At 48.3% G+C, this 9430-nt stretch overlaps 1 long non-coding RNA gene across 1 annotated transcript; it reads right to left on the reverse strand.

The window, feature by feature from the left end:
- Positions 1-3904: 3904 nt before the first annotated feature.
- Positions 3905-8509, reverse strand: LOC149369470 (uncharacterized). Its single transcript, XR_016285329.1, has 2 exons — positions 7465-8509; positions 3905-4080 (listed from the first exon to the last, which is right to left on the reverse strand). It is a non-coding gene; the product is annotated as an uncharacterized LOC149369470 (long non-coding RNA).
- Positions 8510-9430: the final 921 nt, after the last annotated feature.

The raw sequence follows: 9430 nt of genomic DNA on the forward strand, positions 1-9430 counted from the left end.
CTGGAAAGGCCACTGTGTACGTAGCCACTTGTTGCCCCCAGATTGCTCCACTGGCGTGTTGGTGCAAAAGTTGGCAAGAAGTTGTGGCCGTGCTAGCTCGCTTTCCCCCCACTGACGTGATCCTTGTGTCGCGCTACATACATCTCTACAGTGGCAGAGCTCCTCATCTACAGCTAGCATGGAAATCTCACCTTCGCTGCACCTACCCGGGATGTCTTATTTTGGATGGCGCTGATTTCAGTGCCCCGCATGAAACTTGTGGTTATTAGTGCTCTAGTGAGCGGGAAAATGTAATTCTGGACACTTCTAAAAGGGAGAGTTTGTGCTTCTCAACTCGCCAGGCACCGCAACCAATCGGTGGGATCATCCCCATTCTCCTCCTTTCTACCCAGATCTAACATGGCGGTGTAGTGCACATACTCTCTCTTGGGACCGAGAACTAGACTGTTTGGGCAGCGATCACCATCCGTTGCTTATCGGTTTGGATCCCGATCCCCAGCGTTGCCGTAAGCTCTGCTGCCATGTCACAGAGTGGTACTTGTTCAGGACGGCGCTCAACAATTGCCTGCTATCAGCACCATCGGATCAGCAGAAAGCTTTCTGTGCATCGCTTCGCAGTGAACCTATTCAAGTTTTAGCGGAGGAAAGCCGACTGCCTCCCGACCTGCACCTTCTTCAGCTATGGGCATCCCGTCGCCGAGCGAAAATGGCTGTCACTCGAGACCCATCTTCGTCGGAGTGCCGAGACACATTACTCCGGCTAAAAGCTGCGGCACGCTGTGATGAAGAGCGCTTTTCTCGCCAACGATGGTCGGACTGATGTGCATCTTTTGGCTTATTATCAACGGCTGCATCAATCTGGCGCACCATTCGTCTCATGAAAAATGGCAAACGGAGTCAAGGCCACGTAAGGTGCGCATGTCTTGCTTCGGGACAGACGCCAAGTCAAATCGCTTCAGAGGTCACCAGGACTTTATTCCCGGCTTTCGACCAAACTCCAGCGCCGTTCACCTATTCGAATACTCTTCCTTCAGAAGCAGGCTCGCCTCCAAGGAAAGAGGACCTTGAATGTAGGCAGTCGCAGTTAACCATGACTGAGTTTCTTGTAGCCATAGATCTATAGGAGCACATACGGGACAAAGCGACATTGCCACTACCGGCGCCGTCCGTGACCTCCAGTTCGCGTCAAGCGCGCAGGAACTGTGAGCCAGCCGACACCTCTTATGGCGCGGCTGAGCAAACTATGCCCTTGACCAAACTGCGCAGCTTTTTGGAAGTTCAGATGCAATACAGTTTCTTTTGTTTTTGCGTTCACTTGTGTTGCCTTGTGTTTACATATTTACATCACTTAAACACAAAGCCCGCTACGCCTACAGACCAAGACAAACAGCGCCAATCTTTTGGGCCGGATGGATTTACATAAGAGAGAAAGACATGAGAGCGCAAAGCGGGGACACGGACGAGGAAGGGAACAGGACGAGCGCTGCACTTTCAACAGGATTTATTCAGGGAAGAACGTTTAGATAGCCTTTGCTCTTATCCATGCTCTTGATCGCAGACAATCGCCTCTCACAGATACGCATCAAGAAACAGCATTTCACTGTGGCGAAGAACAACTGACGTGTCACTAATACAACTATCACCTCGCTTCTTGATATAGAAGGTTTCCACAAGCTCACGTTCAGTCCTATCTCAGCTTTTCAATAGCACTTTGCAATCATATAGTCGAGGCTTGCAGGCTACACGCTTCTCTTTCGAGCAGGCTTGGCAGTGGTCTGGAAGATGTCCTCTCTTGTTTAAAGAATTCTTGTGTTCAAGCAGGCGCTCATTAAGACAACGGCCGGTTTGTCCAACGTACACTTTGCCGCATGTAAGCGGGAACTCATAGACTACTGCTTTCTTGCAGCCAACATGTGGCATTCGGTGTCTGATGGTGCACTCTTGTACTTTTGTTCTTCCAATCCGTGAACACATTCCGGCGAGTTTTCGCGGCGCTGAAAATACCACATCGACGCCATACTTATTGGCCACCTTCTTCAGGTTATGAGAAGTGTGGTGTACGTAAGGTACAACTTCCGGCCTTGCCTGCTTTTTTTCTTGAGGTCGGTTGTTTTCCTTGCTGCCCTTCAGCTTTTTCAGCAAGGTCTGCGCCACGGAGAGAACCAGGGAAGCCGGGAAGCCTGCTTTCTGAAGCCTGGACACCTGGGAAGCATAGCTTGCGTGCATGGCATGGTGGCAAGACTTCTTTAGTGCGGAAGCTAAGCACTGGGAAGCGATAGCCCTCTTAACGGTCTTAGAATGGTTCGAATGGAAAGGCAACAAATCTTTCTTTGCGCGTGGACAGTACTGCCAGCAAACGTGTGAAGGGTGGAAGGTTAGGGTGACATCTAAAAACTGTAATTTGTTATTACTGCTAGGCAGTTCGTGTGTGAAGGTGAGACCCATGCTATTCCGACCAAACGTACCTAAAACATCAGCTACTGCTTCGTCAAAAGTAAAATCGTTATCTGCCAAAAGGACCAGGTAATCGTCTACATACCTAAAAACGTGGACTATACAATCCGTGTCAAGTTCTTCACTCAAGGAGCGGTCAATCTCAGATAAAAACATATTACAGAGTACCGGGGCGACACACGAGCCAATACAAATGCCCCTTTTTTGTAGATACGTTTGGTCATTAAAGTCAATAAAAGTGGCCTTGAGATAAAACTCAAGTAATGACAAAAAATTGTCCACATTCAAACCGGTAGCGTTTTGAAAAGCCAAGCCTGCCAAGCCTGCTCGAAAGAGAAGCGTGTAGCCTGCAAGCCTCGACTATATGATTGCAAAGTGCTATTGAAAAGCCGAGATAGGACTGAACGTGAGCTTGTGGAAGCCTTCTATATCAAGAAGCGAGGTGATAGTTGTATTAGTGACACGTCAGTTGTTCTTCGCCACAGTGAAATGCTGTTTCTTGATGCGTATCTGTGAGAGGCGATTGTCTGCGATCAAGAGCATGGATAAGGGCAAAGGCTATTTAAACGTTCTTCCCTGAATAAATCCTGTTGAAAGTGCAGCGCTCGTCCTGTTCCCTTCCTCGTCCGTGTCCCCGTTTTGCGCTCTCATGTCTTTCACGAATATGCACCAACAAGCCCAGTTTCAAGTACTTCTTACATAAGAGATTTTCAAAAATATCGAAGGCCCGCCATTGTAGTGGTTTATTGAGGCCCTCAACACAATTTGGAGCTCAGAAGACGTCTAAACCTCGTGAAAACACGCTGAGGTGGTGCCTATCTTTAAGGCCGGAAAGCATTTTAGCAAGTTAAGCAAGCTTCGCCCGATAGCACTTACGTCCACAATATATAGGTTACTAGAACACATGCTAGCTATGCGGCTCTCATGGCGGCTGGAACGGTATCGCTAGATTGGCTTCGGCGCTCACTTGGGAATTCAGGACCGGTTGGACAACCTATCAAGCATGCTGCTACTCGGAGGCAGGTCTTGCAAAATCCGCACACTTATAACCATTGACGTTCACAAGGCGTCTGACAACGTCAGCCACTCAGTGATTGTGACCATGGTACGCTGGCTTCATCTCCGCTGGCTTCATCTCCCTCCCTGAGTGCGCAACTTTGTGGGCTCGTTCTTGGAAGACCGTTCGATCGCCATACACATCGGCAAAGAACTTGTTGGCCAGTTGACCGTAAAGTGTGTGTACCTCAAGGACCCGTGCTGGCCCAAGTATTCTTTAACAAGGCCCTTCCTTTGGCGTGGCAGCTGGCTACCTTTCCGGATATCTTTTATTTGATGTATGCAGGTGGCGTAACTGTTTGGTCAGTACACGTGGACCTTGGCTGCCAAGTAGTGGACCTTAAGACGGCTGTGAACAACACCTCTCAGTGGTGCACGAAGATCGGCCTGGCACTGTCAATTGAAAAGAAAAACTTTATGACTATCACAACTGACGGGGTAGACGCTTCCTTTTTTTGCTAACACCTACACCGCTCTCCTTGAGCGGCCAATTGCTGACTACAGCCTCGTCGATGCGGGTGCTAGGTGTCGATCTGGACAGCTCTGGATGTGGAGCACCATGGGTTCGACCTGCGCGACAGAAGACCGCTTAGTATGCTGTACCTATTTCGCCGAATCATCCAAAAACAGGTCCTGTTTGCTTTAATACAGCTAAAACGCTAGTATGCTCTGTGTTGTAGTCTCGACTTATTTATCAATTTCAGTTACAACGCATTATCATAAGAGATATGTTCCCGGACTGCTTGGGAACAGTGAGCAAAGAGGCCATGCGTGTTATCACTCGCTTTGCTGGCTTGACCCATTTTCACACACTACATGCGGAAGCTGAGATGAATACCATTGATGAGCTCGTGAAGGGGCGTAGTAGTGTGCGCAGCCCCAAACTCCAGAAAAACCCTGCAAGAGTTGCCGTATGCAATCACTTAATAATAGCGATGCCGCGGCAGTTCCGTTTTAGAAATGCTGGTGTTGAGGACGCCGAGAAGGGGCCACCACGTTCACATTTATTGAAGCGAGCTCGAGGAACCGCGATGGCAGCGTCCGGCCGAGTCCGATGTCCGACAACGTTCTCAATCTCTCCTGCCGGCTTTGCCTCTTTCCTGAATAACAGCGCGAACTTGGGCGAGGACCGAATGAAGACACGTAGACGGGTGCTGTCTATGTGTCTCCCATCAGTCCTCGTCCAAGTTCATGCTGTTATTCAGGAAAATGTCGTACCAACTTGCCCATGCTTCCACTTTAATGACTCCTTCTCTGCGCACGCGGACGGTGCGAACCATGCGTGTCGCTACAGGCAACCTCCCGGAGGGTCAGTCGTTAAAAGAAAGAAAAAAATGAGAAAATGAGGGTCCGGTAAGTTCATGTCAGGGGCCGGGAAGAGTCATCGGATGAAGTGCGCGAGTTCAGGTGGTGGTGGTAGTAAAAACATTTACTGTCTACTAAATTTTTACAGAGAGCCCCTATTAGCCCTTTCCCCTCACAATAGTAGGGAGCCCCTATTCCGGGCCCCATTGGTAAGAAACGCCTCCCGCGTCCGAAGAGGGAGAGAGATGGAAATCATGTAACAGTCACTGAGGAGGGTATCTTCACTGGCCGACCACTTAGAAGAAATGGGACCAGATCGGTAAGAAAGGTCAGGGGCTGTGGCGCTCTGGGAGCAGGTGCCCGCCCTAGTGGGGACGCCGGGGATGTTGAGTAGGGTGAGATGAGCCTGCTGAGCAATGGCGTGGTGTAGGCGAGCGCCCCGAAGGGTCTGGTGGTAACCCCACAGATTATCGGGGGCAATAAAGTCACCGCGGGTAATTAGAGCCGTATGAGAGGGAAACGGGACACGAAATTTACCCACCCCTACAAAAATGCCCTCAGTGAAAGCTTTAGTCATCAGAAAAAATAAATAAATACGTTCTGCTGTGTTAGTGCTGGAGTAAGGTTATTTCCAGCAGGCGTAATCGGCGCGCCAGAGCCACCGTTCTTGCCGTAACTGCTCGGGCATTCTGATGCGCTCCTCTCGCAGGCGCCTTTTCAGATTGTCTTGCCGACAGATCTGAACTTGACCGTCGCCTCCACAGCATGCGGAGGAGGCCATCACCCAGCTCAAGGGCACATTGAATCGCCTTGACGCTCACGTCAATGTCCAGCTCGAGCGCATGCTCACGATTATTTCCAACCTTCAGTCCTCCTTGAAAACCACCACACGCTCTCATTACCCATACAGGGGGAAACTTCCGTTGTTATACAGACGGCACACTCTTAACAAAGCAAGAAAAAACAACGCATTCTAATCTGAAAACGAAGGTGCCGCGGTGGCTCAATGGTTATGGCGCTCGACTGCTGACCCGAAGGACGCGGGTTCGACCCCGGTCGCGGCGGTGGAATTTTATGGAGGCGAAATTCTAGAGACCTGTGTACTGTGCGATGTCAGCGCACGTTAAAGAAGCCCAGGTGGTCGAAATTTCCGGAGCCCTTCACTACGGCGTCTCTCGTAGCCCGAGTCGCATTGGGACGTCAAATCTCCATAAACCATAACCTGAAAACAAGCGGGCGCTTAGGGAGAGTAAAGACGCTGTAATGCGTCCTAAAAATCAAATTCACATACTGATAGCCCATGGGGGGCACAAAGAACATCGCAACACATAGCCCGTAGGATGGAAAACAATAAAATTCTTATACAGAAGGCACACTGCATAACAAAAAAAAAGAACAAAACGTATTCTTAAGTAAGAACAATCAATTACAGACTGATACGAACACACATCCAATCGTAAAATCAAAAGTGCATTCAGGAATTTCACAGCAAGAAAACGCATTGAAGAAAAAGTTATGCAACAAAAGGGACTGCAAAGCTTTCCAAAAGAAGATGGCGGGGTTAAAGACATCTTCTGGCTATTTATTCCATTCATGCACTGTTTTAGGAAACAATGAGTTTTTAAAGATACTTATCCGGGACTGGTATTCTTGATGTGAAACTTTCTGATTGGCTAGTTGGTACATGACCTTGTTTGAAACGCTGTGCTCAAAATAGATGTTGACAGGAAGAAAGGAGAGAATGTTCGGCCTCTCCATGAATTCAGAAAGACCCTTTGACCTGTTTACGAAAAGTCTAAACTCATTTAAACCCAGAGAACCACCCTTCACAAATATTTACAAAGGTCAGGCGACGGCGGCGAGCGACAAGCGACAGCGTCGTGCAGTGTTTTTTTCTCGTGTCGCTTGATTTGCCGCTCGGTTCTATGCGCTGACACCAATTGAATGCACATCTTCACTGGTGCACGCACGTAGCGGATGTCATCGTGGCTAGAATAGACTTCAATAAGATTTCAGTTTTTTTTGTAGCGAGAGCTACATTGGCCGTATTCTCGCCGTCTCGTTGCGGCTGGTGGTCACACCGTGAGCTGGGCCGTTGCCTAGCAACCGCCGCAGCTGGCAGCGCCGCTCGCCGCGCCATCTGGCATGACGTCAGAGGAGGAGCTGGTGGAACCGCGTTGCAACAACAGAGGAGGAGCCGGCGTTGCATCGTATATATAGAAGGTTTGGTTTGGTTTATGGGGTTTAATGTCCTAAAGCGACACAGGCTATGAGAGACGCCGTAGTGGAGGGCTCCGGAAATGTCGACCACCTGGGGTTTCTTAACGTGCACTGACATCGCACAGCACACGAGCTTCTAGAATTTCGCCTCCATAGAAATTCAACCGCCGCGGCCGGGATCGAACCCGCGTCTTTCGAGTCAGCAGCCGAGCACCCATAACCCATGGGGTGGTTCGGTGGGATTCGTCGAGAGATATGGAAAGTGAGTCGGAGACACTGAAAGAAGCCAGGATTCGTCGTCGGAACGAAACCTAGAGGAGGCAGCGAGCCGAGGAGACGGAGGAAGAACGAGAAACAAACAAAAACAAGAACAAGACTAAACAAGAACAAAGAATAAAACAAAAAAGAAGAGAAAAATCAAGATAAAACCTTGGCCTCAAAGTACTGTGTCGGAGCCATTGAGACGGCTGCTTGCTACTTCATCGACCATCGGGCCGTCTGTGGCAATTGAGAAATAGCAAGATGAAGACTTTGAAAATAAATGCGTTACACTTTAAAAATGTCTAGTCTTAAATGTAACGAGAACTTAACGATAGGTAACAACAAAACCTAAACACTGAGAATTACCAAGCTAAACAATAAAGATGTAACCGTAGAGATAACCAAGCTAAACAATAAGATTAACCGTACCTCTCGCTACCCAGATCCAGGCGTAAGTGAGTTAGGCCACAGCCAATTTTTTTTTTATAGAATGTCATGCACCAACTAGCGCCCTGCCTGGCTCTTTTGGTTCCCACTAAGCTCACTCTGTATACTACTGCAATACGAGGTCGTTGGTCCTGCTGAGGCTGACGTCGTTATAGCGTGACAGACGGGTGCGTCAGCGACGGCATCTGCATACCGACCAGCCCAGCAACCGGCGATCTGCGGCGCAGCGGCCTAGTGTGACCGGACCCTATCTATACCGAAGAAAAACTACTTCACTGTTATCACTTTTACGGCACCAGTCACTCGTGTATAAGGAACGATTGCTACTTCGATCGCCCGCAAAAGTAGAGGCTCTTCATAGGCTATTGTACTAGCTGCTGAGGTAGAAATCTGCAGCATGAAGAACAACCAACTCATGGCCCTTTAAGAAGGTATGGTCGAAATACAGTGCCAGACTTCTTCGAAACACTTGCCAACTGTTAACAAATGGCCGGGTGCCCCACAGGTACTCCGCGAGACGAGAAAAATGTTTTGAAATGCATTGTTCACAGGTGTTTCTGTGGGCCGCGCTCCCGCCCCATACCGGCAATTGGGGTGGACTCCAGTGCACACGCTCACGGTGTTTTAAAAATCCATCGCCTTCGAAATGACGCTTCATACTTTCAGGAACTGTTCCAGGATGAATTTGGTTATACTTCTCGAGCTGGCAACACCATAGGTGTACTACGAAATCACAAAACTGTTTGAAAACTGTTGATTTCACGTATTCCTATGGGCCAACGGGAAAACGGCGCAAAAGACGTGGACAAAAGAGACAAACACGACAGGACCAGCGCCAACTTCCAACTGAATTTTATTTCGCACCAAACCCGCCTTTATGTAGGCCAACACGCCCTAACATCCATGTAATCACGCACAGGCAGTAGAAAAGATCACTGTAAGATATCTAACACAGGAAGCGCGATAGCAACCACGTAATATACTATCATGGCTAAAAAACCCAACAAAAAACGCAACAAATGTATAGCAAACAACACTAAAACGGTCATGGCCAAGCAACTCTTAAACACCAAAAACGATACACACTCGTGAGTGATACGAGATGACCAACAAGAAACGTGGAAAAAAAGGTGAAGAATGAAGCGTTAAGACCAGAGCAGTGTCAAAGGTAAAATAAGGTTGAAATGGATGAAGAGTGCAAACCTTAAAATTGGAAACGAACAACCAGCAGCCACATGTATGATAACCGATGACCAACCAGAAACATGAAAAAAGATGGACGCGGAGCTGAGACCAAAGTCAGTATCAAAGGTATAAAAACGAGAAAAAATTGGAAGCGAACAACCAGCAGCCATATGAATGATAACCGATGACAAACAAGAAACATGAAAAAAGATGAACGTGGAGCTCAGACCAAGGTCAGCGTCAAAGGTGTAAAAAAACGAGAACAAAAACCGCGCAAACAACCGCACATCGTCAAAAAATCGTCAAAAATTGCAACCAATGCCAAAGGAAAGAGCGTGCACAACAAAACAAAACGAAGAGCCTACAAAAAACTTTCTAGAAAAGTGTCGTGTTTGTCTCTTTTGTCCACGTCTTTTGCGCCGTTTTCCTGTTGAATCATGAACCAACTTGCCCAAACTAGAGTTCTTCTTGAGCTTATTCCTATGGGCGATGGGCGCAAAAC

Source organism: Amblyomma mixtum, chromosome 1 (genome assembly GCF_055824585.1).
Source record: "Amblyomma mixtum isolate Tamu chromosome 1, ASM5582458v1, whole genome shotgun sequence".
Classification (NCBI taxonomy): domain Eukaryota; kingdom Metazoa; phylum Arthropoda; class Arachnida; order Ixodida; family Ixodidae; genus Amblyomma; species Amblyomma mixtum.